Raw genomic sequence first — 26,020 nt, 5'->3', positions numbered from 1 at the left:
CTATTCTGGTATATGGGTATATCCTCTTATAATAGTAGTAAAATATGACCTGTATATGGCTGGAAAAAGTATTAGTGTAACTTTTACTGTTAATACAAAGGAAATGTGTGAACAGAGCCAGAATACCCATTCAGATTTGTGTTACATGTGCACAACTATGGCTGTGGTTCAGCAGGTGTAAACTAGTAATAGCTCTGGTCCATGCTTGGGCTTTTGCCAGTAACAGATGTGTTCAGTCAAATAAATAATTGAAAACCTTAAACAAAATCAGCAGCTTGGCTATTTCTACTGCATAATAAAGCAGCTCTCATAAAGGTAGTGGAAAAACACCCTGCTCATCATCACTGCCATTAACAATCATGAGCAAAGATGAAAACAACGCATGGTTTATACTGAAAATGAAGGCTTATAACCAGAAAGAGTCCCAGGAGTCCATTACCAATTTTAATAATACATCAAGGAGCCATACCCTGAGCAAACAGTTCTATGCGAAAGCCAAACACAGCAAACTACTTACAGTTACCGCATGGAGAGACAACTCCCAGTGCTATGAATTTAGCAAATTTATAAAGGTACATAACATGATAGCTATTAGCTAAATTAAAAGAGAGCCATTACTGTAGTGGAGAGTCGAACCACTTGCCAGTTTAGGACCACAAGCAGGAAAGTTGTAAATGCTTTTTTTTAATATACAGGAGAGCTGCATGAGCAACAGTCAAATTATGTGCATGAATAATAAAATACATCTAATTAAAAAACTGTAGTTAAATATGCAAAAAAATAATGATAATGAGATTGTGCAATACCTCAGAGTATTGCACATTATAAATTACTTAGAAGTGCAAGTTGGCCTGACCCAAACAGTCACTGCTAGAAGCTGCCTTGAACATTCTGTATTCAAATGCTTGCTGAACCCATGTTACTGTAGGGCCTCATCGATTCCTGGCACAGGACAGCGAGCACCCCTTGCCCATCACTGCTTGTTTTTCATCCTGCACAGTCACATCTGGACAAGGCGAAATTTCCATCTGGGTTCGAGTCTGGCTGCAAGATCGAGCACTGCACAGAAGGTTCCGGAATCGCACACGCTTCTGAGCATGCCTGTCTTCACCTGCTGCCTTGCCACCTAAAGAAGGCAACAATATTAATTTAGATGCACAATTAACTTTTTTCTAGCTAACCACCTGTAAATTTAATTCCACTGTTTTCACACATTCCAGCCATTTTGTTGTGGACATCAGCCCTTTTACTGCATAATTAGTTGGTGAACAGTCCACAATTGTGTTGAGCCAAACCACTAAGAGATTGACAAATCTTACAAGAAATATTTCACTGTTGAAAAAGAGTCAGTTTTCATAGGTTTTGTGTGTGTGGAATAGGAGATCTTATTTGCTTGTTAAAAAGTTACAATGCACTGAGGTAGATACTGGGCAGCACATTCCAACAGGGAAGTTATTCTGATCATTGAATACCCTTTATGACACCATCTACATTTTTGACCTCTTTATATTTTCTTACATGTAAACGTGAGTTGATAATCAAATTGGCCAACATTATATGTGTGTTTGAACTTATCAATTTAGCAAACTCCAAACATATTGCATCTATTACACTTTTGGGGCAGGATTTTAACTTGGAGGCATGTAGAGAGCAGGGGACTGGATTGCGGCCAGGAAACCCAGCCCTGCGGAATTTAACGGCAGGGCCTAAGAAACATTTTTTTTCTGTTTCCCCCCCCCCCACCACCGCCCCCCCACACAGCTGTCCAGATTGAGAGGATGGCTGGCTGTCAGGTAGGTAGGCCTGCAGCACCAGGCCGCAGCCGGGGAGCAGAGAGGAGGGAGGGAGAGATCGAAGGGTGTGATCAGGACGGGGTGGTCAGAAGGGTTGGATAGGAGAGGGTCTGAGACCTGCTGGAGGGTGGGGGTTGGATCGGGATGGGGCGAGGGGATGTGGAAATAGGGGGGTGGGAGGGGGTTTGGAAGGCTGTGATTGGAGGGGAGGTAGAAGGCCAGATTTGGCAGGGGGGGTCGGAAGTCCAGGATTGTAGGGGGTCAGAGATCTGGGGGAGTTGGAAAGCAGGATCGGGATGGGCGGGGTGGGGGGGGTGGGGATAGGAAGGCTGAGGTTGAAGGGGGTTGGCAGGATGGGCTCGGGGGGGTGCAGGGAGGGTGTTGGAGACCTGGGGGGGGGGGGGTTGTGCGGCTGGGATCTGAGGGGGGGCATTGGATGGCTGGGATCAGAGGGAAAGGGGATTGTTGGGGGGGAGGGTCGGAAGGCTGAGGTTGAGAGGGGGGGGATGTTGGAAGGCCAGGATCGGAGGGGGAGGTTGGTAGGCCATGATCATAGAGGTCGGAGATTGGGCGGGGAATAGGTCGGAGGGCCAGGATAAGATGGGGTCAGAAATCTGGGACCTTGGAAGGCCGGGATCGGAGGGGGTCGGTGATTGGGTGGGGGGGGGGTAGCTGTGGGTGTTGGGAGATTGGAGGCCTTGAGGGTGGGCTGGGAGGTCAAGGGGTGATCAGAAGGGTTGCGGGGGGGGGGGGGTGGTGGAACGTCTGATCGTGAGGGGCTGGCGAGGCAGGGAAGCTAGGTCCAGCATGAAAGACACTTACATCCTGCATTTAGCAGTCGCCTCCCTTTAGTTGTTGGGTTCCCCGAGACCCGGGAAACCCGGCCACCCAGAGTTAAATTTAAAATTGATATTCAAAATGAGGCACTCAGACTAATTTTAATATTTAAAGTGCCAACCCGCCTTCTGGGAGCGGTTTGGCCATCCGAGGTTCGATCCCCCTCCGTTAAAACCGGAAGTGGACGGGTTGGAGGTGGGTTGGGATTGGGATTCAGGTTTCTACCACCCGACCCCAACCCGCACTTTCTTTTGAGTTAAAATTCCCCCCTTGGTGTGAGTTCGTTTCTCTCTGGCAAATGGCGCTTGATGCAATTGGATTTGTTTTGACTTCTGTATAAATATAATATACCTGTGAACTGAAAAATAAAACTGAGCATGAATACCCAGCATTGTAGACACTTAATAAAAGTATACAATTACCAAGTAACGGAGACGAGTGCAAGAGTGGTCACAACACTTCTCAGACTGCTGACCCTGGAGATTACGCTGCTGTCTGATGGTGCTTCCCAGGGCGGACCCAGGTAGAGTTTGTGAGGTCTGTGGGAGGGCATCTCATTTGCATGGGGAAGGCTGGCACAAGTGTTGGTTTGGGCACATCTCTAGAACCTGCCTCCGCCTACTGGAATCTCCAATGCCTGCCCATAGAGAAGGGGAGAATGCCGATGATGCTCTTGCCTCTGACCCTGACCATGGTTCTGTGAAACCCCTGAACTGGGGGGGGAGCATCCTATAAAATAATTATTTTTAGTTTGCCCCTGTTGCCACACCCGACCATTGTTTGCTTTGTGAGGGGCAGGTGGAGGTTTTGCCCCTGATAATGCAGCCAGAAAACACTTGGAGATTAAATGAGCGAAGGAATGAAAGTCGGGCGGGTTCTACAACTGCCGGATAATCCACTCTGCTAGGTTACTGCCCAAGGTGAAGGTGAAAATTCAGCCCACTGTGTGTTGGGTATTTTAAGCTAGTTTTCCATATTGTGTTATCCTGATTTAGGAACAAGAAAAGGCCGCCAAGCCCACCCAACCAGTTCTTACTATTAGTTTATGTACAACGTGCCCTGTGGTGGACTCTATCCAACTTATTTGCTGTCTAGACGGAAGATTCTCCAAAGTTTGTCCCTGCTCTCTCAGATAATTGAATGCAACTCCAGAATATGTACCAGGATGGTTTTCTAGACCAATATGTCGAGGAACCAACCAGGGGGGAGGCCATCTTAGACTGGGTGTTGTGTAATGAGAGAGGATTAATTAGCAATCCCGTTGTGCGAGGCCCCTTGGGGAAGAGTGACCATAATATGGTGGAATTCTGCATTAGGATGGAGAATGAAACAGTTAATTCAGAGACCATGGTCCAGAACTTAAAGAAGGGTAATTTTGAAGGTATGAGGCGTGAATTGGCTAGGATTGATTGGCGAATGATACTTAAGGGGTTGACTGTGGATGGGCAATGGCAGACATTTAGAGACCGCATGGATGAACTACAACAATTGTACATTCCTGTCTGTCGTAAAAATAAAAAAGGGAAGGTGGCTCAACCGTGGCTATCAAGGGAAATCAGGGATAGTATTAAAGCCAAGGAAGTGGCATACAAATTGGCCAGAAAGAGCAGTGAACCTGGAGACTGGGAGAAATTTAGAACTCAGCAGAGGAGGACAAAGGGTTTGATTAGGGCAGGGAAAATGGAGTCCGAGAAGAAGCTTGCAGGGAACATTAAGACGGATTGCAAAAGTTTCTATAGATATGTAAAGAGAAAAAGGTTAGTAAAGACAAACGTAGGTCCCCTGCAGTCAGAATCAGGGGAAGTGATAACGGGGAACAAAGAAATGGCGGACCAATTGAACAAGTACTTTGGTTCGGCATTCACTAAGGAGGACACTAACAACCTTCCGGATATAAGAGGGGTCAGAGGGTCTAGTAAGGAGGAGGAACTGAGGGAAATCCTTATTAGTCGGGAAATTGTGTTGGGGAAATTAATGGGATTGAAGGCCGATAAATCCCCAGGGCCTGACGGACTGCATCCCAGAGTACTTAAGGAGGTGGCCTTGGAAATAGCGGATGCATTGACAGTCATTTTCCAACATACCATTGACTCTGGATCAGTTCCTATCGAGTGGAGGGTAGCCAATGTAACCCCACTTTTTAAAAAAGGAGGGAGAGAGAAAACAGGGAATTATAGACTGGTCAGCCTGACATCGGTAGTGGGTAAAATGATGGAATCAATTATTAAGGATGTCATAGCAGCGCATTTGGAAAGAGGTGACATGATAGGTCCAAGTCAGCATGGATTTGTGAAAGGGAAATCATGCTTGACAAATCTTCCAGAATTTTTTGAGGATGTTTCCAGTAGAGTGGACAAGGGAGAACCAGTTGATGTGGTATATTTGGACTTTCAGAAGGCTTTCGACAAGGTCCCACACAAGAGATTAATGTGCAAAGTTAAAGCACATGGAATTGGGGGTAGTGTGCTGACATGGATTGAGAACTGGTTGTCAGACAGGAAGCAAAGAGTAGGAGTAAATGGGTACTTTTCAGAATGGCAGGCGGTGACTAGTGGGGTACCGCAAGGTTCTGTGCTGGGGCCCCAGCTGTTTACACTGTACATTAATGATTTAGACGAGGGGATTAAATGTAGTATCTCCAAATTTGCGGATGACACTAAGTTAGGTGGCAGTGTGAGCTGCGAGGAGGATGCTATGAGGCTACAGAGCGACTTGGATAGGTTAGGTGAGTGGGCAAATGCATGGCAGATGAAGTATAATGTGGATAAATGTGAGGTTATCCACTTTGGTGGCAAAAACAGAGAGACAGACTATTATCTGAATGGTGACAGATTAGGAAAAGGAGAGGTGCAACGAGACCTGGGTGTTATGGTACATCAGTCATTGAAGGTTGGCATGCAAGTACAGCAGGCGGTTAAGAAAGCAAATGGCATGTTGGCCTTCATAGCGAGGGGATTTGAGTACAGGGGCAGGGAGGTGTTGCTACAGTTGTACAGGGCATTGGTGAAGCCACACCTGGAGTATTGTGTACAGTTTTGGTCTCCTAACCTAAGGAAGGACATTCTTGCTATTGAAGGTTCACCAGACTGATTCCCGGGATGGCGGGACTGACCTATCAAGAAAGACTGGATCAACTAGGCTTGTATTCACTGGAGTTCAGAAGAATGAGAGGGGACCTCATAGAAACGTTTAAAATTCTGATGGGTTTAGACAGGTTAGATGCAGGAAGAATGTTCCCAATGTTGGGGAAGTCCAGAACCAGGGGTCACAGTCTAAGGATAAGGGTAAGCCATTTAAGACGGAGATGAGGAGGAACTTCTTCACCCAGAGAGTGGTGAACCTGTGGAATTCTCTACCACAGAAAGTTGTTGAGGCCAATTCACTAAATATATTCAAAAAGGAGTTAGATGTAGTCCTTACTACTAAGGGGGTCAAGGGGTATGGTGAGAAAGCAGGAATGGGGTACTGAAGTTGCATGTTCAGCCATGAACTCATTGAATGGCGATGCAGGCTAGAAGGGCCGAATGGCCTACTCCTGCACCTATTTTCTATGTTTCTAACTTTACAACCTACATTAACCATTTTGGACCAGTTACTTTCCTATACTTTTTCTTTCCAGAAGAAAATGAACCAAAAGCACTTCCGTGCTAGATAAAATATTTCCAATCCGAAGAACAAACCTGAAAAGCCACATTGGACATGATTTAGATGTATATTTTAATAAAGAAAAACAATGACCTGCAAAACAAATACAAATTAATGGCAGAGCGAGTTTAAACCCATGATATGATGGCACCTATATTTTAATTAGTGACATATTTTACTTAGCAATGCCTTGTTTCCTGATTTTAAAAGCTTAATTCATTTTATTATTTATTTCAGAACAGCAGAATTCCGACATGAAAAAGATTCATTGAAAACAGAAGATGTAAATAAGGCTGTATATAATGTCTCATGCAGGATATTAAGGCATTTCTATAATTAAATGATGAAGTAACAAATTCCTAAAACATCAGCACGTCTATCTGAAGTGAGTTAAACCTATGCAGTATTTCCTATTCACGTCAATAGGTATTTGAGCTGGTCGATAAATGTTTTAATAGGACTGCGGACTAGACTGGCTCATGCTAAGCCATTCAAAGCACCAGCAATTAAACTGTCATCTGATACCAGTAGCTACTTTCTCTTGTAAGTGACTTTAGCTGACTATAGATCTCAAAGCAGCTCTGCACATCCTCCAAAAACATTGGGGGCATAATGGCCCCTTTTTATAGCCCCGTTACCGCCTCCGGGGGAGCGTTAACGGGGCGGAAGAGACTTTTCACCCAGGGGAGGGGGACCGCTACCGCCTCCCGGAAAATCGCCCGGGATTTTGCGGAGGAGCTGCCATGGCAGCGGAGTGGCCTGCGGTTAGCGCCCTCGGCTGCCGTGCCAGCGGCGATGACATCATCGCTGTGCACGCCGACCCCTCCCCGCCCTGCGCCGACCCCTTAACGCCCCATGGGTGAATTTGCCCTATGGGCCGTGAGGCTGGCATAAGCGGATGTCAACCGCAGCTTCGCGGGTCGCAAAACTGGTCGACATCTGCTCTCGGGTGCCCTCTTAAAGGGGAAGGCGCCAGCGCCCCGGACCGCCATCGTTATTTTGTCTGCCAACTCTCGGGTCAGCTCTACGATGGCAGTCCTAGCGTGATCCGGGCCGCCATTGTGCAACCCCGCACTCCATTTTGGATGCTGGGCTGCAGGCCCGGTCGCAGGCTACCCTGGTGGCCTAGTGGAGGCCATCAGAAGCGAAGGGGAGGGGAGTTGAAGCGCGTCAGCGCTACGTGGAGCATCTCATTAGTGCTTCCCTCAGCACCCCAGTAGCCACCCCCAGGGGAAGTGGAGAGATTACGCTCTGCTTCCTTTGAGGGGCGGGAAGCTGAATTCAGCGGCGGGGACGGGACTTCTGCACCAGGCACAGAACATCCCGACCCCAGCAGGTTACCGCCCCCAATCGGGGCGCAGGGCAATTTCGGCCCCATTATTTATTCTGCAATTCCAAAGGAAAATAATTCTTGGTCTGTGGTAGCAATACTTAACTTAAAACAGGCTTTATTTTAATACTTAAGGTAATACTATTTTCAGGGCTCGAACTGGAGTTCCACTACGATTATATTGGTAGTAGTTCGATGACAAGAAGATGGATCAGCTTTCGAAGCACTGACCACACTCGACCAGCTCCATTCGGCAGGCCACATTTTCCACATGCCCGACCCAAGACTCCCAAAGCAAGTGCTCTACTCGGAACTTCTACACGGCAAGCGAGCCTCAGGTGGGCAGAGGAAACATTTCAAGGACACCCTCAAAGCCTCCTTGATAAAGTGCAACATCCCCACCAACACCTGGGAATCCCTGGCCAAAGACCACCCTAAGTGGAGGAAGAGCATCCGGGAGGGCGCTGAGCACCTTGAGTCTCGTCGCCGAGAACATGCAGAAAACAAACGCAGGCAGCGGAAGGAGCGTGTGGCAAACCAGACTCCCCACCCACCCTTTCCTTCAACAATTGTCAATCCCATCTGTGACAGAGACTGTAATTCCCGTATTGGACTGTACAGTCACCTGAGAACTCACTTTTAGGGCCCAAGTTTCGGGCCGCGCCTAAAACGGCGCAGCCCGGACCTGGACACCCGTTTTTCGCGCCAGAAAGTGCGCCGAAAAAAAACTTACCTATTCTCCGGCTCCCAGCAAGTCCTCTGAAGCTGGGCGCGGCACAGCACGAGCTGTGGGGGGCGGAGCCAGGTCCCTGCACTGAAAACAGTGCCGGGACCTCTGCACATGCGCGCTACAGTGGGCGCACATGTGCAGTAGCTCCAGGTGCCCAAAGCTGTGGGAGGGGCCCGAAGCACGCAGCCCCCAGCCCTGGCCGAATGGCCTCACTGGGGCTGCGTGAATAAGGTTCCTCCCACCCGACCGGACCCGACACGACCCCTGCTCCACCCCGGCGACTCGACCTCTGCTTCCCCCCCCCCCCGGCGACCCGACTCCCGCACCCCCTCCCCCCCCGGACCTCCGCGACTCTCTTCCTCCCCCCTCCCCCCCGCCGACCTCCGGGACTCTCCCCCCCCCCCCGGACCTCCGCGACCCCCCCGAAACCCGACGCCACCCTACCTGTAAATCCAGCCCGAAGTCTTGGGCCCGGCCGTTCAGCCCCCTTCTCTCCTTCCCCCCCCCTCTCCTTCGCCCCCCTCTCTCTTTCCCCCCCCTCTCCTTCCCTCCCTCCTCTCTCCTTCCCTCCCTCCTCTCTCCTTCCCTCCCTCCCCCTCACTCCTTCCATCCCTCCCCACTCTCCTTCCCTCCCTCCCTCCTCTCTCCTTCCCTCCCTCCCCCCTCTCTCCTTCCCTCCCTCCCCCTCTCTCCTTCCCTCCCTCCCCCCTCTCTCCTTCCCTCCCTCCTTCTCTCCCCCTCTCCCTTCTCCCCCCTCTCCTTCTCCTCGCCCCTCCTCTCCTCCTTCCCCCCCTCCACCCGCTCCTCCCCCACCCCACCCCCCTACCCTCCTTCTCCCCCCCCACCTCCTCCCCGACCCCACCCCCCCTTCTGCCCATCCCCGACCCCACCCCCCTTCTCCCCTCCCCACCACCCTTTCCCCCTCCCCCCTTCTCCCCCTCCCCACCCCCCCTCCCCCCCACCACCCCCTTGTCCCCCTCCACACCCCACCTTCTCCCCCTCCCCTTCTCCCCCTCCCCCTCCCAACCCCCCTTCTCCCCCTCCCCACCCCCCCTTCTCCCCCTCCCCACCCCCCCTTCTCCCCCTCCCCCTCCCAACCCCCTTCTCCCCCTCCCACCCCCCTTCTCCCCCTCCCCTCGCTGTCAGAAACACAGACACTGACAGACAGAGAGTGAGAGACACACACACAGACAGACAGAGAGATAGAGACACTGACAGAGACACACTGGGGGGACTGTCCCAGCACGCTGTTGGAGGACTCCCGGTGCTGCAGTCGGTAAGTAGAAAATGTTTTATTTATTGATTTTTTTTTTAAATTATTTTTTATTAATTTTTTTTGATTGATTTATTGGTTGATTTATTGATATATTTATCATTTATTATTGATGATGGCTCTTTATTTGTAAAACTGAAGTGTTTAATGTTTGTAAACTTCCCTTTAAACACCCCCCCCCATTCCATATGCCTAATTTGTAACCTACGCCTGAATTTCTAAAGTGTAGACAAGGTTTTTTCGAACGTACAAAAATCTTCACTTACTCCATTCTAAGTTAGTTTGGAATAAGTTTTCATTGCCTAAACTTTGAAAACAGGCGTAAGTGGCCGGACACGCCCCCTTTTGAAAAAGACATTCTGTTCCAAACTGAAACTGTTCTAACTAACTAGAACTGGAGCAAACTAAATGCCGAGAATTCAAATTTCTAAGATACTCCATTCTAAACCAGTTGCTCCAAAAAAACAGGAGCAACTCAGGCTGAAACTTGGCCCCATAGAGTGGAAAGCAAGTCTTCCTCGATTTTGAGGGACTGCCTATGATGATGATATTTGTTGTAATTTATGATGGAAATTATTACCTCCTGTTTGGTCATTTATATATAGAAAGGGCTAAAGGATGTAGTTACTAAATTTTAAAAACAGACAATGCTGGAAGCATATAACAGGTCACTCAATACCTGAAAGAGAAAGATAGGCTAATGTTTCAGGTGGGACTCTTCATTTTATATTTTTAATTCGGATTTCCAGCATTTACGTTTTTTCTTCTTCTATCTAGTCATTAAATGAGATGTCTCAGATTGTCCCTAACTTGCCATGTGCGTCTATAGTGCTACCAAGCATCTCTATCCTTTGGATTATTATTAGGATATTAACATAACATAGTCAGTCTATTAAAAAAAATCTCAGTTCCATTTTTATAAACTCATACCGAGTTAAAATGAGTTCTGCTGGTAGAGAAACAGGAAGCCAGCTCATGTGAGTCATCTCTCAGTACAGACAAGGTGATTCTGCAAGGTCAGCACATTCAGTGTAAACTTAAGTACACCACGGAATGTGAAGTACAAACATCTGCACGGTTAAACTACTGATGTAAAAAATTGTTGCTTATGGAATAAAAAGTTCAAACGGCTCTAATCTAGAGGTGGCAACTTTCACCTCTCTCACTTTGTGTATTTTTCTGTTTTTCTAGCAATTAAATGGTACAGATGTTCAACTTGTATTGGCACAATTCCTGTTGCTAGGCTTGCGCAGGCTGGTTTGTTTCCACCCTGTTCTGGGAGATACATTATGAGCCAGTAGTTTTAGTTACAGTGAGCACACATGCTGGGAGTCTACAATTCTGTGGTACTGGACACCAAGGTCTGCACGTTTTCTGCTGGCTGGCGTACGGTTCAGTGCAGCCCAGTACCATTTCTGATCAGTGGGGGGGAAGTTTTCACACTTTTAATCAATGGGTTGATTTTGGCTTTTGTTTTTCCAAAGGCTCAGTTGCAGTTAGTTTGACTGAATTCAGTTTCTGTTATCATACAGGCACTTAATCAGAGTAACTCACTCATATGAAATACACTCATTCATTTGAGACAGCCAAAGCTTGCAATTAGGTTTTCAAAATGATGAATTTGAACTGCTCTCCGTACTGGATCTAAGAAGATAAAATAAGTTGGATCAATCTGGTAGTCCACAGCACAGTGTCAACTGTTCAAGTTATATACATTCTGTGATGTCAGGGCTGACATTTTACACAAGTCTGATAAATGGCAACATGCTGGTCCAGAACTCAGCAACCACAATCAATTCCTTTAAATGCCCTAATTTTATGTCACGTGACCTTTGTCAAAGTGTGCCTCATTTTGAATTATGTTACAATATCACCTGTTATCATAACGTATAATACTAACGACATTCAATATAATTAAATTGGAACTAAATCGCAGTGGTGAACTAATTTGTTTCACTACATTACTCACACCCTGTGAATATTGCTTATGCCTTTGGTCAGAATATCCCATGCTCACTTTTTGAGGCCCCTTAGGTTGCCAATCATAGCATCGTTTTCCTAGTTCTTGTGTAAATCTTGCTATCCTCTAAGACGATCATTTTGTTTTATCTTAATAGATGCAGGATTTACACAGAACTACAATTAAAGGGTACAATAAGTTACCTATAATTATTAGCAGAATGACATGTGACACTGAAATGTAGATGATAAATGATTACAGATTGCTCTGACAAAGGGAATCAAAATATTTTGAGAAACATACGGGGTATTTAAATTGAGAGAAGCATGAATAATATAATGAAATGAATGACTAAACATGAAAGTGAAAAACCTAACAGGAAGGAAGGAGACTTTATAAAATGTATTCATTAAAATCAATCAGAAAAATAAAACATTGGAAAATATTATCCAAAGCATCACAACTGTGGTTAAAGATGTAATATAGATTCACTATAGGATACCAGGGATGAGAGGATATAGTTACGTGAGACTTGAATAACCAAAACTGTATTCACTGGAGCAGATGGAATCAAATCCAAATATTCAAAATTATGATAGGATTTTGTGATGGTAAATAGTGAAGGATTATTTCCACTGGTCAGTGAATTGATAACAAAGAGGTATAAACTAAAGACTAGTTTTAAAAACATAAAATGAGAGATTAGAATACGTTTTTGCAAACAAAGGGTTCACCACAGGTGGATATTGACGGTGAGTCAATTAAGAAATTGAGGAGGGAATTAAATAAACCCTTGAAGATGAAAAGTTACAGTGTATGGGGAAGGAACAGGGAACTGGATTTAAATATAGTTCTAATGTGGAGTTATCACCAAATGGCCTCCTTCTGTGCTGAGATATCAATAATTCCTTGAATATCTCTAGACCTGAAAGCTCACATATTAAGCATAGAATCTCAATTGCAGATGACTGCTAGGCGGTTGAGAATGGACTCCGAGTAGTTTATGTGCAGTTTTTTAATGCACCTATGTATTAACTTCCATTCCAAACATCAATAGCCTGGAACCAGTCCATAAATCTTCACAATGACTGGATTTGAACACATTTTGTTGACTTGTACTGCATGTTTGATCCAGCAGGCACATAATATAGCTAGCCCTGTGGAAGTAAGCAAAATTTTAACATTAACAAAGTAAAGCCAGGAAGACTATAATGAAATGTTCAATGGATGGGTTATAAATACTATACATTTATTGCACTCAATGTCTGGGTGCAGTCTTTCTACGTGATCAGTCTTGATAATAAAACTCAGAATAGCCTATATATGGGGCGGATTTTCGGGTCTTCTGCACTCCATTTTTCGTCCTGGAGTGGCGGTAATGGCGGTGTTGAGGTCTTCTGGACAGGCAGTCTGCCTCCAGCGCCTCGGGTCCGGTTTTGTGGCGGTGTGGAGCGCCACCACCCGGAAGAGCTCGCCGGTGTGCAACGCCCCTTGTTGTGACACCGCCGTGAGTTTTGACTTCAGCCCGACCCATATGCCCCAAAGCGTGCTCCACAGTGAACGCCTGGGAAATCAGACGGTCCAACGATATCGACTGCAGAGAGGTAAGTAATGGATTCCTAAGATAAATGTGATTGTTTTTTCTTTTAATTTTTTTTGCGATTTATGTTGTAATGGCGTGGGCAATGTTTTGGGAATCCTTTTGTGTTTTTTTTAGTTTTCTTTTCTCCTCAGGCATCTCTAGGAGCATTCTTTAGCTTGGGATATCCCAATGCTAGCGCCCAAGAGAGCTGTACAAAGCCTCCCTTAGCGCTGCACACCCTGACTCAGGGCCCAGCTACCCAATTTTACATACTGGGGTGCACACTGTTCCCGTGCACAAACTTTACCGCTACGCTGCCATACCGCCCCAAAATCATTAAAGCCGAATATTTGGATTCCTAATTTATTTGTAACAGTGCATCTTTATGTTTGTTTCTCAACCAAGCCCTCCGATATCAAAAGAAAACAAAGAAAAATGTAATTTCTATGGTTGCTACAAGTCATTCAACACAATAATGCCTAAAAGAATATGTGGCAGATAACATATAATGTAGGAATAGGACTGAGATTATTTACTTCTCTACTTTACACATGCAACCATTTATTTTGCTAGCACATCGAAGTGTTGTTATATTCAAACTGCTTTAATTTTGTTCCAATTGTAGAAAAATAGTACATCACAGATTTAACTTACACATGTAGCTCGGTTACACTGAGATATGGTATATACTTCAGTTCTGTATTTCCATGCAGTATAATTTAAGTTTATGTAACCATGAATTATTTTTAATATAATGTTCACTGTGCCTGTTTAAAGTGTTAACTTGAGAATTGGGCTATGCATAGAGAAGCATATTGATTTTACAATGAGCGAGTCATAATATAGTTCCTGTATTAAGTATGCCAAGACACATGCTTTTGTTTTAAGGAAATAAAGTCTCCATCTGTAATGAGTTCTTTTCCCCACAGAATTCGATAGCACTGTAATTTCAAAATAGGAATAAATCATTTGAATCTGCAAGCAGAGAAAAGTTCTAATTTTTCATTGTTTTTAAAGTTTTAATTAACTGAAGGATACACAAGAATAATAGCTGAGCTGCTAAATATTGCTTTAAAACATGTTCTTTACAATAATGTGGTGAAACCATGCTTTATTAACAGAAAGATTTAGGGGAAATGTCATCAACTGCAATTTTCAACATCTGACTCCTTCTATGCTGCGAAGGAGAAATATGGCTTTCTAAATAATGAAAATGTATTTATTACTGGCAAAGAAATTAAGATTTATAATATACTGCAGTCCCACTATTTAACAAATTCGAATAAGCCACAAAGACAGGTAAAACTAAAACTTGGATGCAAGACCGGAATTCAGTGAAAGCGCCATGGTTATTCTAATGTTCCTGGAGAACATATTGTAAGTGTAAAAGGTTTACGGGATTCTTTGTATGATATGATTCTGTACCATCTCATTAGCACTCAGGTGCACTGGTCGATAAGGCATAGGTGCATTAATGAGAAGTCACACGGTGACGTCTGCTAGGAGGGTTCACCCTCCCCCGACTCCTCCCCACCCTCCCTCCATCATGAAAGCTGTCAAATCTGGAAAGCTATTAACAAATCTTGATAAATTACACCATATATAATTTTAATGCTGATTAATTTCAAATTACACAAACTACTTTTGCATAACATTATATTTCTTTGTCAAATTCATATACAAGGAAAGACGCTCCAGGCATCATTTCATGCAGATAAATTAACACGGAGATTTAAAAAGAAATAATGATCATGTACGGTTTAACCATTTAACTGCTAAAAATCTATTTTCTTAATAATAATTTTATTATACACATATTAAGACACTCATTTTAAATATGCTGCATATATGATATTGTGCAATGTAATGCAATATTCTAGATGAACAAATCATGAAACGCAGAGAAAATATTTAATAACGATGTCGGGATATATATTACTAAGTCATGCATGGAACCGTTGTAAATTAAATCAGCGTGAATTTGAAATTCCACTAATCTGCATCAGTGTGTTATGCTGCATAGCACTGTACACTTTGGACCGAAAGCATGTGTCAAGAAGATGGAGGCATTTTTTTGAAAAAATAATTAACTCCACGATTTTTTTTACTTTAACAGTGAAGTGCTTAATTAAACCAAACGCTGGAGATATCCCCCATTGTCCGTCTAAGTGTGAGCAGTAGATTTCCAATATACTTTGTTTCTTAAATGACAGTTGAAAAAAATGTCTTAACTATGAAGCCTGTTCCTTATCAGTAACATGAAGGTCAATTGTGTATCATTTTCACCATCTGCCTTTTTTTTAATGATCTGCTGCACTTTTGCTTTTTTGCCATCCTCGTGCTATAACTAATGAGTGGAAAAAAAAATCAGTGAGAAACTTGAGGCTTACATGACTGAGAGAAGGTGGGCTCGAATAAATCTTCATTCCCTTTCCAGTAGTGCACCGGCATCTTCCCATAGTAATCCCTGATGTTTGCTTTGGCATCTGGAAAAAAAAGTGCGAGGGAAAAAGCTACAATTAGCAATACATATTGGGAGCTTAAAAAAAACTTTTCCACTGACACACCAGTCATTTTCCACTACATTAATAATCAGAATGTTGGGATCATCCTTTCCAAGCCACATTAATTTGAGGTGAAGGGCCCAATGGACGGTAATAGCAATTGGCAACTCTTGCCCAAAATATTTGACTCGAAAATCCCATTCAATACATTTTAGTGCAATGAAAGGTCCTCGCTATGTTGCACATTCAGCAAGGATCTGAAATTCTGCAGGAATTTTAAGTAACTATAAGCACTGAACTTAATAGCAGTGAGTGTAGCAGTTACATTTTGAAAGTACGGCAATAATACAGCTAATACATAACAGTTACTGAAGCTTACTGTGGCTAGAATGAATGATCCAGTTGGGCTGATGCCAGAATAAGAGACAGGAAAGCTAATTAAAGCATGAGGAGGAGGCTTAGATCTTTAATTAGCCCAATGTCCTCTATTCCAATATAAAATCTGTGGATCATTCATAGCACAATATATGGTTCAAGAAGAGCCAGTCCAACATAGATAAATATTTAATGGCGCTTTTCCTATGTTTTAGTTCGGAATGTTAAAAATTTTGAGTGTGCTTTGCATGTACATGTTGGGCTATATAGATGTTAATTTTCACAAAAAAGTAGTTGTGAGTCAACACATGAGGAAGATTGATAAGACAGTAGGGATGGATTTTTCGTCTATTATTGCTGGGATTTTTAGAGTCTTCGCCACATCCTAAAATGGACAAAAAGGGAAATAGCAAACAACATGTGACATACTTCTTAAGGACTGTGAAAAACCTGGAAAAGTTAATCATGATAAAACCAGAGCGTTTTGCTTGTGGAGAACAGAAATTAAAGGTGCTTCCTGAATTGGGTTAGCTTTATAAAGCAGTGTCAAGATTAGCACAGCTAGTGCTTACTATTGAAAATAGTCCGTGGCGGGTTTAGAGAGGGCATGCGGGAGATGCAGCTGCCTGACCCGGCCCTATTCCCTACTGGCAGCCCTAAACTATCTCCTGTCGGCATCCCTGAGAATCTTTCCATGCTCATGGAAATTGATTCATTCATTTCTCAGCATGAGTATTCTTCAAAACGAGGTGCCAGAGGGCGTCTGGAGTGCTGCCCCAGCATGGGTTGGCATCTTCGGAAGAAGGAGTGAGACAATTGGAGGGGGTTGTGTGCGTGGTAGGCACTATATTGCAATCTACAGTGTCAATAAGGAATATTTGCACCTTATGTTTGTTATCAGTACACCAGATACTTTACATTACTCGTGTTTTCTTTTAAAATCAAACCAGCAATGTTGCATTTGTTCACCATGAAATGTTCACTGGCTCACAGTTACAGAAAGTAATTTGATATTGGATCTTAATTCATTTGGTTAATTAGATAAAATGACATGGATTACATGAACACTGATGAATAAACAACAGTGTGATATATGGATATCAGAGTCGATCATGGGTAAAGCATTATCAGTTTTATTTTTGATATTTTAATACTCTACTCATGTATTTAAAATGACACTTTGGCAATTCAAATGTTATTTAAACCTAATAAATAAAACTGAATTTTGAAAAAAATCTAACAAAAAACACTTACATTCATCACCATATATGCCCTTCATTTCCATAAGAAGAGATGAAGGTCATTTATCAGTCATAAAAGTCATTAATTTCTCAGTTGAGTACAGCATCACCATGAGATTATCAACTAAGACCTCTATAGCCTGGGCTTTCTGAACATTTTGGAAACGAAGATTAAAATATCATATTGTTGATTATGTCTGATGTTACCAATTTCCGGGGCCGAAATTGATCACCTCACCGCCCCTGCCGCTGACATTCCTCTGCAAGATCTGCCCAAGATCGGGGTGGCCTGGAGCGGGCGGGAGGGGAGAGCTGCTGGGAACCACCCGCTGAGGTCAGCAGACGGCTGAGTGGTGCAACTGACCTCCCGAGCTCCCATATCATGAGGACAGAAGTCAGCGGCAGATCGGGGGTGGACCGCTGGCTGGAGGCTGGTCTGTCCCCGACAGTAAGTATGAAGATCCTGAAAAAAAGGTGAGTGAACATTTTATGTATTTTTTTTCCACAGCGACTTACCTGGAAGAGGTCCCCTGAAGGTATTCCGATAGGTTTTTTATTTTTTCCTGATGATTTTTTTTTTTTCAGCTGTTCGACCCTCTATGGGCTCGACTCCATCCTCGGTGCCACTTGGGCAGCAAGTGCCTCTGCCACCGAGATTGAGACCTCCCGCCTGCTGATGCCCAGATTGGCGGTGTACGTCATTGGTTTGCCGCCCGCCAACTTTCGAGGGACCTTGGCAATGAATATCCTGCCCAAAGTACCATCCAGTATCTCGGCAGCACTTTGGGCGGCACTTGGGCGGGTGGAGGCCTTAACCAAATTCGGCCACTACATGTTTATCTGAGTTTCAATTTGAAAATCTACGGTGAAAATTCAAAGGCACTAAAAGAGTGATGCAGCAGTGACAGCATCTTTAGAGCTGGGAAGTGATGCTGTGCAGAACTCCCAATGAGGTAAGGATGCTCCTTTAAATTTTTACCTGGTGTGTTACCTTGTTGCTTGGTGACAGAAAGTATGATATCATGACACTGGCATCTTTGCAAGTGGAGCAAACCCTGAAACAGCATCTAGGTATCAGTTTAAATGAGCTCACAGGTATGTGTGTACCTTTAAGATTGGTAGTAGCGTTTGGTGTGATTATGGATCTGGGAGGCTCAGAGTAACTGTGCATTTAGTGGGTTTAACTGTCTGAACACTAAGGGCCCGAAATTGGTGAAGGCTTCCGCCCGCCCAAGTGCCGCCCAAAAGACTGCTGATGACCGCCAAGGTACCCAACGGTTCTTTGGGCGGGATATTCATCAACACGATCCCTCGAAGGTCAGCGGGGTGGCAAATGAGGGACTTACGCCACCAATCTGGGCGGCAGCCGGCAGGAGCTCCCAATCTTGGCGGCAAAGCTGAGGATGGAGTTGAAGACCTGCAAAAAAAAATCATCAGGAAAAAAAAAAACCATTGGAAGACCATCCAGGTAAGTCGCTGTGGGAAAAAAAAATGTTCACTAACCTTTTTTTCAGGATCTTCATACTTACTGTCGGGGACAGACCAGCCTCCAGTCAGCGGTCCTTCCCCTGTTCTGGCGCCGGCTCCCACCCGCATGAATGTGGCAGCTCGACGGGCGGGAGCTCAGTTGTGTCACTCGGCCGTCCGTTGACGTCAGCGGGCGGTTCCTGCCGGTTCTCCCCTACCGCCCGCTTCAGCCCACTGGACGGATCTTCCAGAGGAATGTCGGCGGCAGTCGGCGGTGAGTTCATCAATTTCAGGCCCTAAATATCTATTGTAGGTTAAAAAAAGTGTAAAATCTGCAATCACTTTTTGTCCTTTTTCATGATAAAAATTAATAGATTAAAATAAGAGTACTCATCTGGCCTCAGAATAATTATGCGTTTAGAGTATTTTATTATCATTTTTGTAATCATAAAAACACAGCCAAATGTGGAACTGTGTCCCGGCAAAAGAGTCAGTGAAGGAAGAGGAGGAGGCAAGGGGAGGGGGTGGGAAACACAGGAAGTGAACTCCTAGTGTCCAGGATTATTTTGGGCCATGAGAGCTGCTGTTGGAACCAGCCCAGGTGTAGGCCTCCATTTGGGATGATCACATTGTGATAATTAAGGATAATGTTGTTTTCAATTTTACATCAGTGGATCATTATGCCCTTTTTATTATTTAGGAGGAAGGGAACAGCTCAGAGAGGATACATTCGATCTCTGGGTCACAGAGTAATGTAATAAAATGGTAGTTTCATTGTTTTCTTCTAATAGGATGAGTGGATCTGGCAATTCCTTTGCTTTCTCTCTCAGCACTGCATGCACATATGCTTTAAAAGAAATCCAGAAAATATTTGAAACATGTGACTCTGAAGCATCTTACAAGATCCTGACCCACTTCTATAGCCTCGCATGTGATTCTGCAACCGACTGTCTGACCCTGACCCATCTCTGCAGACTTCTGTCCAATGCGTTCAACAGCCATTTGCTAAGCAATCAATCTATAGCCCCAAAATTCTGCCATACAAATGCTTTACATGTCCTTATTGTTATGTATGCAATAAAGGTACAAACTGAGTACTGTTTAACTAAGCAAGGTACAATCTTGCTTCTGGTTTATTCCGGCCCAAAGTGCCTGACTCACAAAATGGCTGGTCTTTTATACCAGAGCAGCACCATGTGCGTGCTGCTCAGTGGCCTCCAACAATGACACCATCTGGTGGCTACAAACAGCATGTACATACATGTGATCTTATCACAGTCTTTCACAGGTTGAGACGGTCCGGTGCTTTATGCTCCCGGGTTGACTGTCTCAGTTCGATTCCAGCCTTGGATGAATGTACGGAGTCTGTTGTGGCTGGTGGCTGGATGGCTGACTTGTTGCGGGTGGCAGTGGCCATGTCAGGAATTGTAAGTCCATTTTTATTGAACAAGTCCGTGATGGAAATTCCGGGTTCACTGATGACCCTCGAGTCCACTGAAGGCTGCTGGTAGGTTGGTTGGTCGTCGACGGTTTCTTCGTCCGATTGCTGTGGCTCACCTGTGTGCCTCAGCTTTGTCAGGTCCATGTGCTTCCTGCAAGTTTGCCCATTCTTGAGTTTAATAACAAATACTCTGTTGCCCTCCTTGGCCATGACCGTACCAGCGATCCATTTGGGACCCTGACCATATTTCAACATATATACAGGATCATTAACAAAAATCTCACGTGACACAGTTGCGCGATCGTGGTACCCTTGTTGACTCTGTCTCCTGTATTCAACATGATTACTTAAATCTGGGTGTACAAGAGATAACTTGGTCTTAAAACCTCATTTTACCATGAGTTCAACAGGCGAGACCCCTGTGAGTGTGTGGGGTCTTGTCCTGTAACTCAGCAGTATGCAAGAAATCAGATCTGCAGTAACCCTTGGGTTACTCTCCTCATGCTTTGCTTGATAATTTGTACTGGCACGTTCTGCTTGCCCGTTGGACACAAGCTTGAACGGTGCTGACCTTGACATGTTTTATGCCGTTAAGTTTTATAAACTCCTGAAACTCCTGACTGGTGAAGCACGACCCATTGTTGCTCACCACTGTGTCAGGCAGACCATGTGTCGCGTACATCACATTGAGATTCTCTGTGGTTGCCATGGACGTACTGGATGACATGATTATGCATTCTATCCATTTCGAATAAGCATCCACCACAACTAAAAACATCTTGCCCAGGAAGGGGCCTGCAAAATCTACATGGATCCTGGACCAAGGTTTGGATGGCCATGACCACAGACTCAGCGGTGATTCCGCTGGTGCTTTGCTGAGCTGCATGCAGGTGTTGCACTGATGCACGTATGCTTCCAGCTCAGAATCAATTCCTGGTCACCATACGTGGGACCTGGCGATGGCCTTCATCATCACTATATCAGGATGTGTGCTGTGTAACTCACGCATGAACTTCTCTCTCCCTTTCTTAGGCATTACAACTCGATTGCCTCACAATATGCAATCTGCTTGAATAGACAATTCATCCTTGCGACGAATGTACGGTTTGGCCTCCTCGCACATTTGCTTAGGTATGGCAGACCAATCCCCTTTGAGAATGCAACCCTTTACCACCGATAATATTGGGTCCTGGCTGGTCCAGGTCTTAACTTGTTGAGCTGTGAAAGGGGTACCTTCACTCTCAAAAGCATCCATGATTAACATTAAATCTGCCGGTTGTGGCGTTTCCACCTCCAGTGTGGGCAATGGCAACCGGCTCAAAGCATCGGCACAATTCTCTGTGCCAGGTCTGTGGCAAATGACATAATTATAGGCAGATAATGTCAGTGCCCACCTTTGGATGCGGGATGAAGCATTGGTATTGATACCTTTGCTCTCGGAAAACAACAAAATTAGCAGTTTGTGATCGGTCTCTAATTCAAACCTCAGACCGAACAGATATTGATGCTTCTTTTTAACACCGTACACACACGCTAAAGCTTCTGTAGGCTGTTTCTGCTTTAGACAAACATTTGGATGCATACGCGACAGGTTGAAGTTCCCCCAACTCATTGGCTTGTAACACGCAACCAATTCCATATGACGATGCGTCACAGGCCAAAACTAAACATTTACATGGGTCATAATGTACCAGCAGCTTGTTCGAGCAAAGCAGATTGGTGGCTTTCTCAAAAGCTCTGTCTTGCGATGCGTCCCACACCCAGTTGTTGCATTTTCTCAATAGCATGTGCAGTGGTTCAATTAAGGTGCTCAATTTAAGTAGGGAGTTACCAAAGTAGTTGAGTAGACCCAGGAACGAACGCAGCTCCATCACATTCTGCAACTTGGCTGCATTCTTGATGGCTTTGGTTTTCACATCAGTAGGTCTGATGCCATCAGCGGCGATTTTCCTCCTGAGGAATTCGACCTCCGGTGCCATGAAGACGCACTTTAAGCATTTAAGTCTGAGTCCCACTCTATCCAAATGCAGTAGAACCTCTTCCAGGTTGTTCAGATGTTCCTTGGAGTCACGACTGGTGATCAGGATGTCATCTTGGAACATGACGGTTCTGGGAATGGACTTCAGTAGACTTTCCATATTCCTCTGGAATATTGCTGCAGCTGAGCGAATTCCAAACGGGCACCTATGGTAAATAAACAGTCCTTTGTGTGCGTTAATACATGTAAGTCTCTTCGACGTCTCGACCAACTTCTGTGTCATATAGGCCGACATCAAGTCCAGTTTTGTGAACGACTTCCCTCTGGCTAGCATCGCAAACAAGCCATCAGCCTTCGGTAACGGGTACTGATCTTGTTTCGAAACCCTGTTGATCGTAGCTTTGTAGTCTCCACAGATTCTGAATGTTCCTGTGCTGAAAAGTGATGGCACAATGTGGCTGGCCCATTCATTAAATTCAACCGGTGATATGATCCCTTCACGCTGGAGTCTGTCCAGTTCAATTTCGACCTTCTCCCTCATCATATACGGCACTGCCCAAGCTTTATGATGGACGGTTCTTGCACCTGAGTCCACGTGGATCTGCACCTTTGCTCCCGTGAAGGTCGAACTTGGGCACATGTATCTTCCTCCCGACAACACCTTTATGTCATTCCAGTCGCATTTGATTTTCTCCAACCAGCTCCTGCCGAGCAGCATTGGGGCCATTGCCTAGAACAATCCACAGCGGTAACTCGTGAACTGCACCATTATACGACACACTCATTTGTGTACTGCCAATCACCTTTATCAGTTCTTTGGTGTACGTGCGCAGCTTGGCATTAACAGGGCTCAGCCTGGGCCTCACAGTCTTAGTATACCACAGCTCATTAAATGCCCTCTCGTTCATGATCGATTGACTCACCCCTGTGTCCAGTTCCATCGATACTGGTATCCTGTTAAACTTCACATTAATCAAAATTGGTTTACTCTTGGTTATGAAAGAGTACAGTCCATATACTTCCTCCTCTGGCATCTCGGATTGCGTATCCGGATCCGCGCTAGGTCGCAGCTCGCTTGCTCATCTGCGGACACTTGCACTGGAGATGCCCCACTCTCAGACAGCCTTTGCAACTATGTTGCTTAAGTTGGCGTTGCTGGTGCCGATGATTTCCCCCACAACGCCAACACGGAGAAGTCAGATACATTCCCGCTGGCGGATTTTGGACAGCCACAGGTTTTGCGAACAGAGCTGGATAGGCCCTGCCATGTGCTACTCTGCCGAATGCCGAATCAATCGTATTTACAGTACTTGCCGAGGGTCGGTTCTGCACCGATATTTGCTTTAAACTCCTGTCCGTCTTCATACATGATTGAGCGATCTGGATGGCCCTTTTTAAATCCAACTCCTCCACCGCCAGATGTTTGTGCAGGATCACCTCATGGTTGATACCAATAACAAAGAAGTCCCGCAGCATGTCTGCCAACACCGTCCCGAACTTGCAAGGTCCTGCTAGACGTCTCAGATCGGCAATGAATTCCGACGCGCTCTGGCCCTCTGATCGAACATGTGTATAAAACCTGTATCTCGAGATGATGGTGCCGTCATCTGGCTTGAGGTGCTCCCGTACCAATGTACACAACTCCTCGTACGTTTTCTCTGTTGGATCACTAGGCAGGAGTAGATTCTTTATCAGATCGTAGATCTTTGACCCGCACACAGTGAGGAGCATGGCCCAGGGCTGATCTGCATCGTCGACCCCATTCATTTTGTTGGCCACGACGTACTGGTTCAAACGGCTCACAAAGTCTTCCCAATCTTCTCCCTCCACGAATCGCTCTAAAAATCCAATCGTGCTCATTTTGCAAACAAAGGTTTTGGTATTCTCGTTGCCAAATGTTATGTATGCAATAAAGGTACAAACTGAGTACTGTTTAACTAAGCAAGGTATAACCTTGCTTCTGCTTTATTCCGACCTAAAGTGCCTGACTCAGAAAATGGCTGGCCTTTTATACCAGAGCAGCACCATGTGCGTGCTGCTCAGTGGCCTCCAACAATGACACCATCTGGTGGCTACAAACAGCATGTACATACATGACACTTATGAAATGTCTTTGTCCAATATTTTAGCAGAGGTATTATCCCATTTTGGGTTAGTGCCTTCTGTAAAACAGCCAGGAAAAGAATTTAATATGAATGTGCTAAATATTTGTATTCTAATATTTGCACACTATAATGTCAAGGCCTATATTTTGCTGAAATACATTTACACACTCTAGATAACTGTTTCAGTTTAATGAGTAATGAGCAATGGGGGTTTGCTGAGTATCAGGTTGAATCTGTTGGATTTCAGTTGGATTTGCTGGACAGTTTTTTGGATTACATTTAGAGTGGAAACTGTGTGGTTATCAGAGAAAATTGTTTGGCTCCTCAGACATTTGGTTTAATGAATCATAGGTAAACCATGTCGCACAGCATTTGGAAACACATATTTAAAAATGTGTTAATATGTACTTCATGGAAATAATTTGTTCCATGTATTTTTCATTCACAGGTTTATTGAGCAAGCTGCACAAAATAGGAAATCACACGGTACACCTGAAAACAGGTTAATGCCTCAGACCGAGGCACCTCATTCAAACTCAGCTAGGTATATACACACGTAACTTATTTATCTCCTCACCAGATCCCCACCACCAATATGAACCATTCCTCGGCTGAGAGGTGGGGAGCTGGCCTGCAATAGAAGGTGAATAAGGAAAGCATGAGGTGAATCATGCATTGAGTCCCCCTCCAGATTGGCATTACTATTTGCAATGAGTAGGGAGTTCTCCAGTGTCCTCGCCAACATTCCTCTCGCGACCAACACCGCTAAAAAATGATCTAGTCATTCGTTAATTGCTGTTTGAGAGACCTTGTTGTTTGCCAATGAACAGCTGCATTTGCTACATACTATCATTAAATTCACTTCAGAAGTCATCCATTTACTGTAATGCAGTTTGGGAAGTTCTGAGGACTTGATATGGTGCCACAAAAATGTAAGCTCTTTCTTTCCTTCTCACTGCAATTGGAGTTGACAAGGTTGAAATCAGGAAAGACTGGAAGAAATTGGCCACTTCATCCTTGACAGAAGAAGACTGCGAACAGACCTGATAGAAATATACAAGCTAAAAATGGTACAGAAAGGGTAATTCTGGACTATTACTTGGCTAGATCAAGGGGGCATGGATGTAAATGGGCAAAAGGCAAATTTAAGACTGATGCTAGGAAGTTCCTCTGCATGTCAAGGGTGACAACAATTCGAATGGTCTTCCATGTAGGTAGTGGGAACTAAAACCTTGAAATTGTTTAAAAGACAGTTGGATACTATGATAGAGAACCAGAGGGTTGATTTTCCTGGCTGCAGCATCCCTAAAACATCTGAACGGGAGGTTCAGCCAACTGGAAATATGGGCTGAGACCTGTAATGCTGGGTCTGCTCCCACTGGGCTCAAGGAAGCGCAGGTATTCAACTGATTCAGTTTTGTTGCATTTAAGACATCAAAACAACCTGTGGTCTGATTTCCTATCCAAACACAGACCACAGGTCATCTGCTAGCCGCCTACATAAAAATAGGGCTGAAGGGTGGTTAGCAAAAATCAAAGAGCTTTTTGAGGACTGTGAGGCATGAGTCCGCAAGAATTCTGAGGTATAGGAACTTTAGTTACTGGAAAATGTAATTTGTTTTGTTGATATACTAAACCGTAAAGGAATCGTGTCTTCCAAAAGTTTTGGCTGCAGTGAGAACAACAACAACTTGTATTTATATAGCGCCTTTAATGTAGTAAAATGTCCCAAGGCGCTTCACAGGAGTATTACAAGACA

The 26,020-nt window shown here is 44.7% G+C and overlaps 1 long non-coding RNA gene across 1 annotated transcript in view; it reads right to left on the bottom strand.

Moving 5' to 3' along the window:
* Positions 1-517: 517 nt before the first annotated feature.
* LOC139278281 (uncharacterized) overlaps positions 518-26,020 on the bottom strand; it is an 86,483-nt gene continuing 60,980 nt past the window's right edge. Inside the window, exons 2-3 of the long non-coding RNA XR_011596232.1 lie at positions 15,541-15,636; positions 518-1,126 (exon numbers count right to left, since the gene is read on the bottom strand). This is a non-coding gene — a long non-coding RNA (uncharacterized lncRNA). The remainder of the gene's footprint in view (positions 1,127-15,540; positions 15,637-26,020) is intronic.

Source organism: Pristiophorus japonicus, chromosome 13 (genome assembly GCF_044704955.1).
Source record: "Pristiophorus japonicus isolate sPriJap1 chromosome 13, sPriJap1.hap1, whole genome shotgun sequence".
In the NCBI taxonomy this organism is placed as follows: domain Eukaryota; kingdom Metazoa; phylum Chordata; class Chondrichthyes; family Pristiophoridae; genus Pristiophorus; species Pristiophorus japonicus.
The sequence above is the reverse complement of the archived record's forward strand: the minus strand, read 5'-3'. Positions and strand labels throughout refer to the sequence as shown.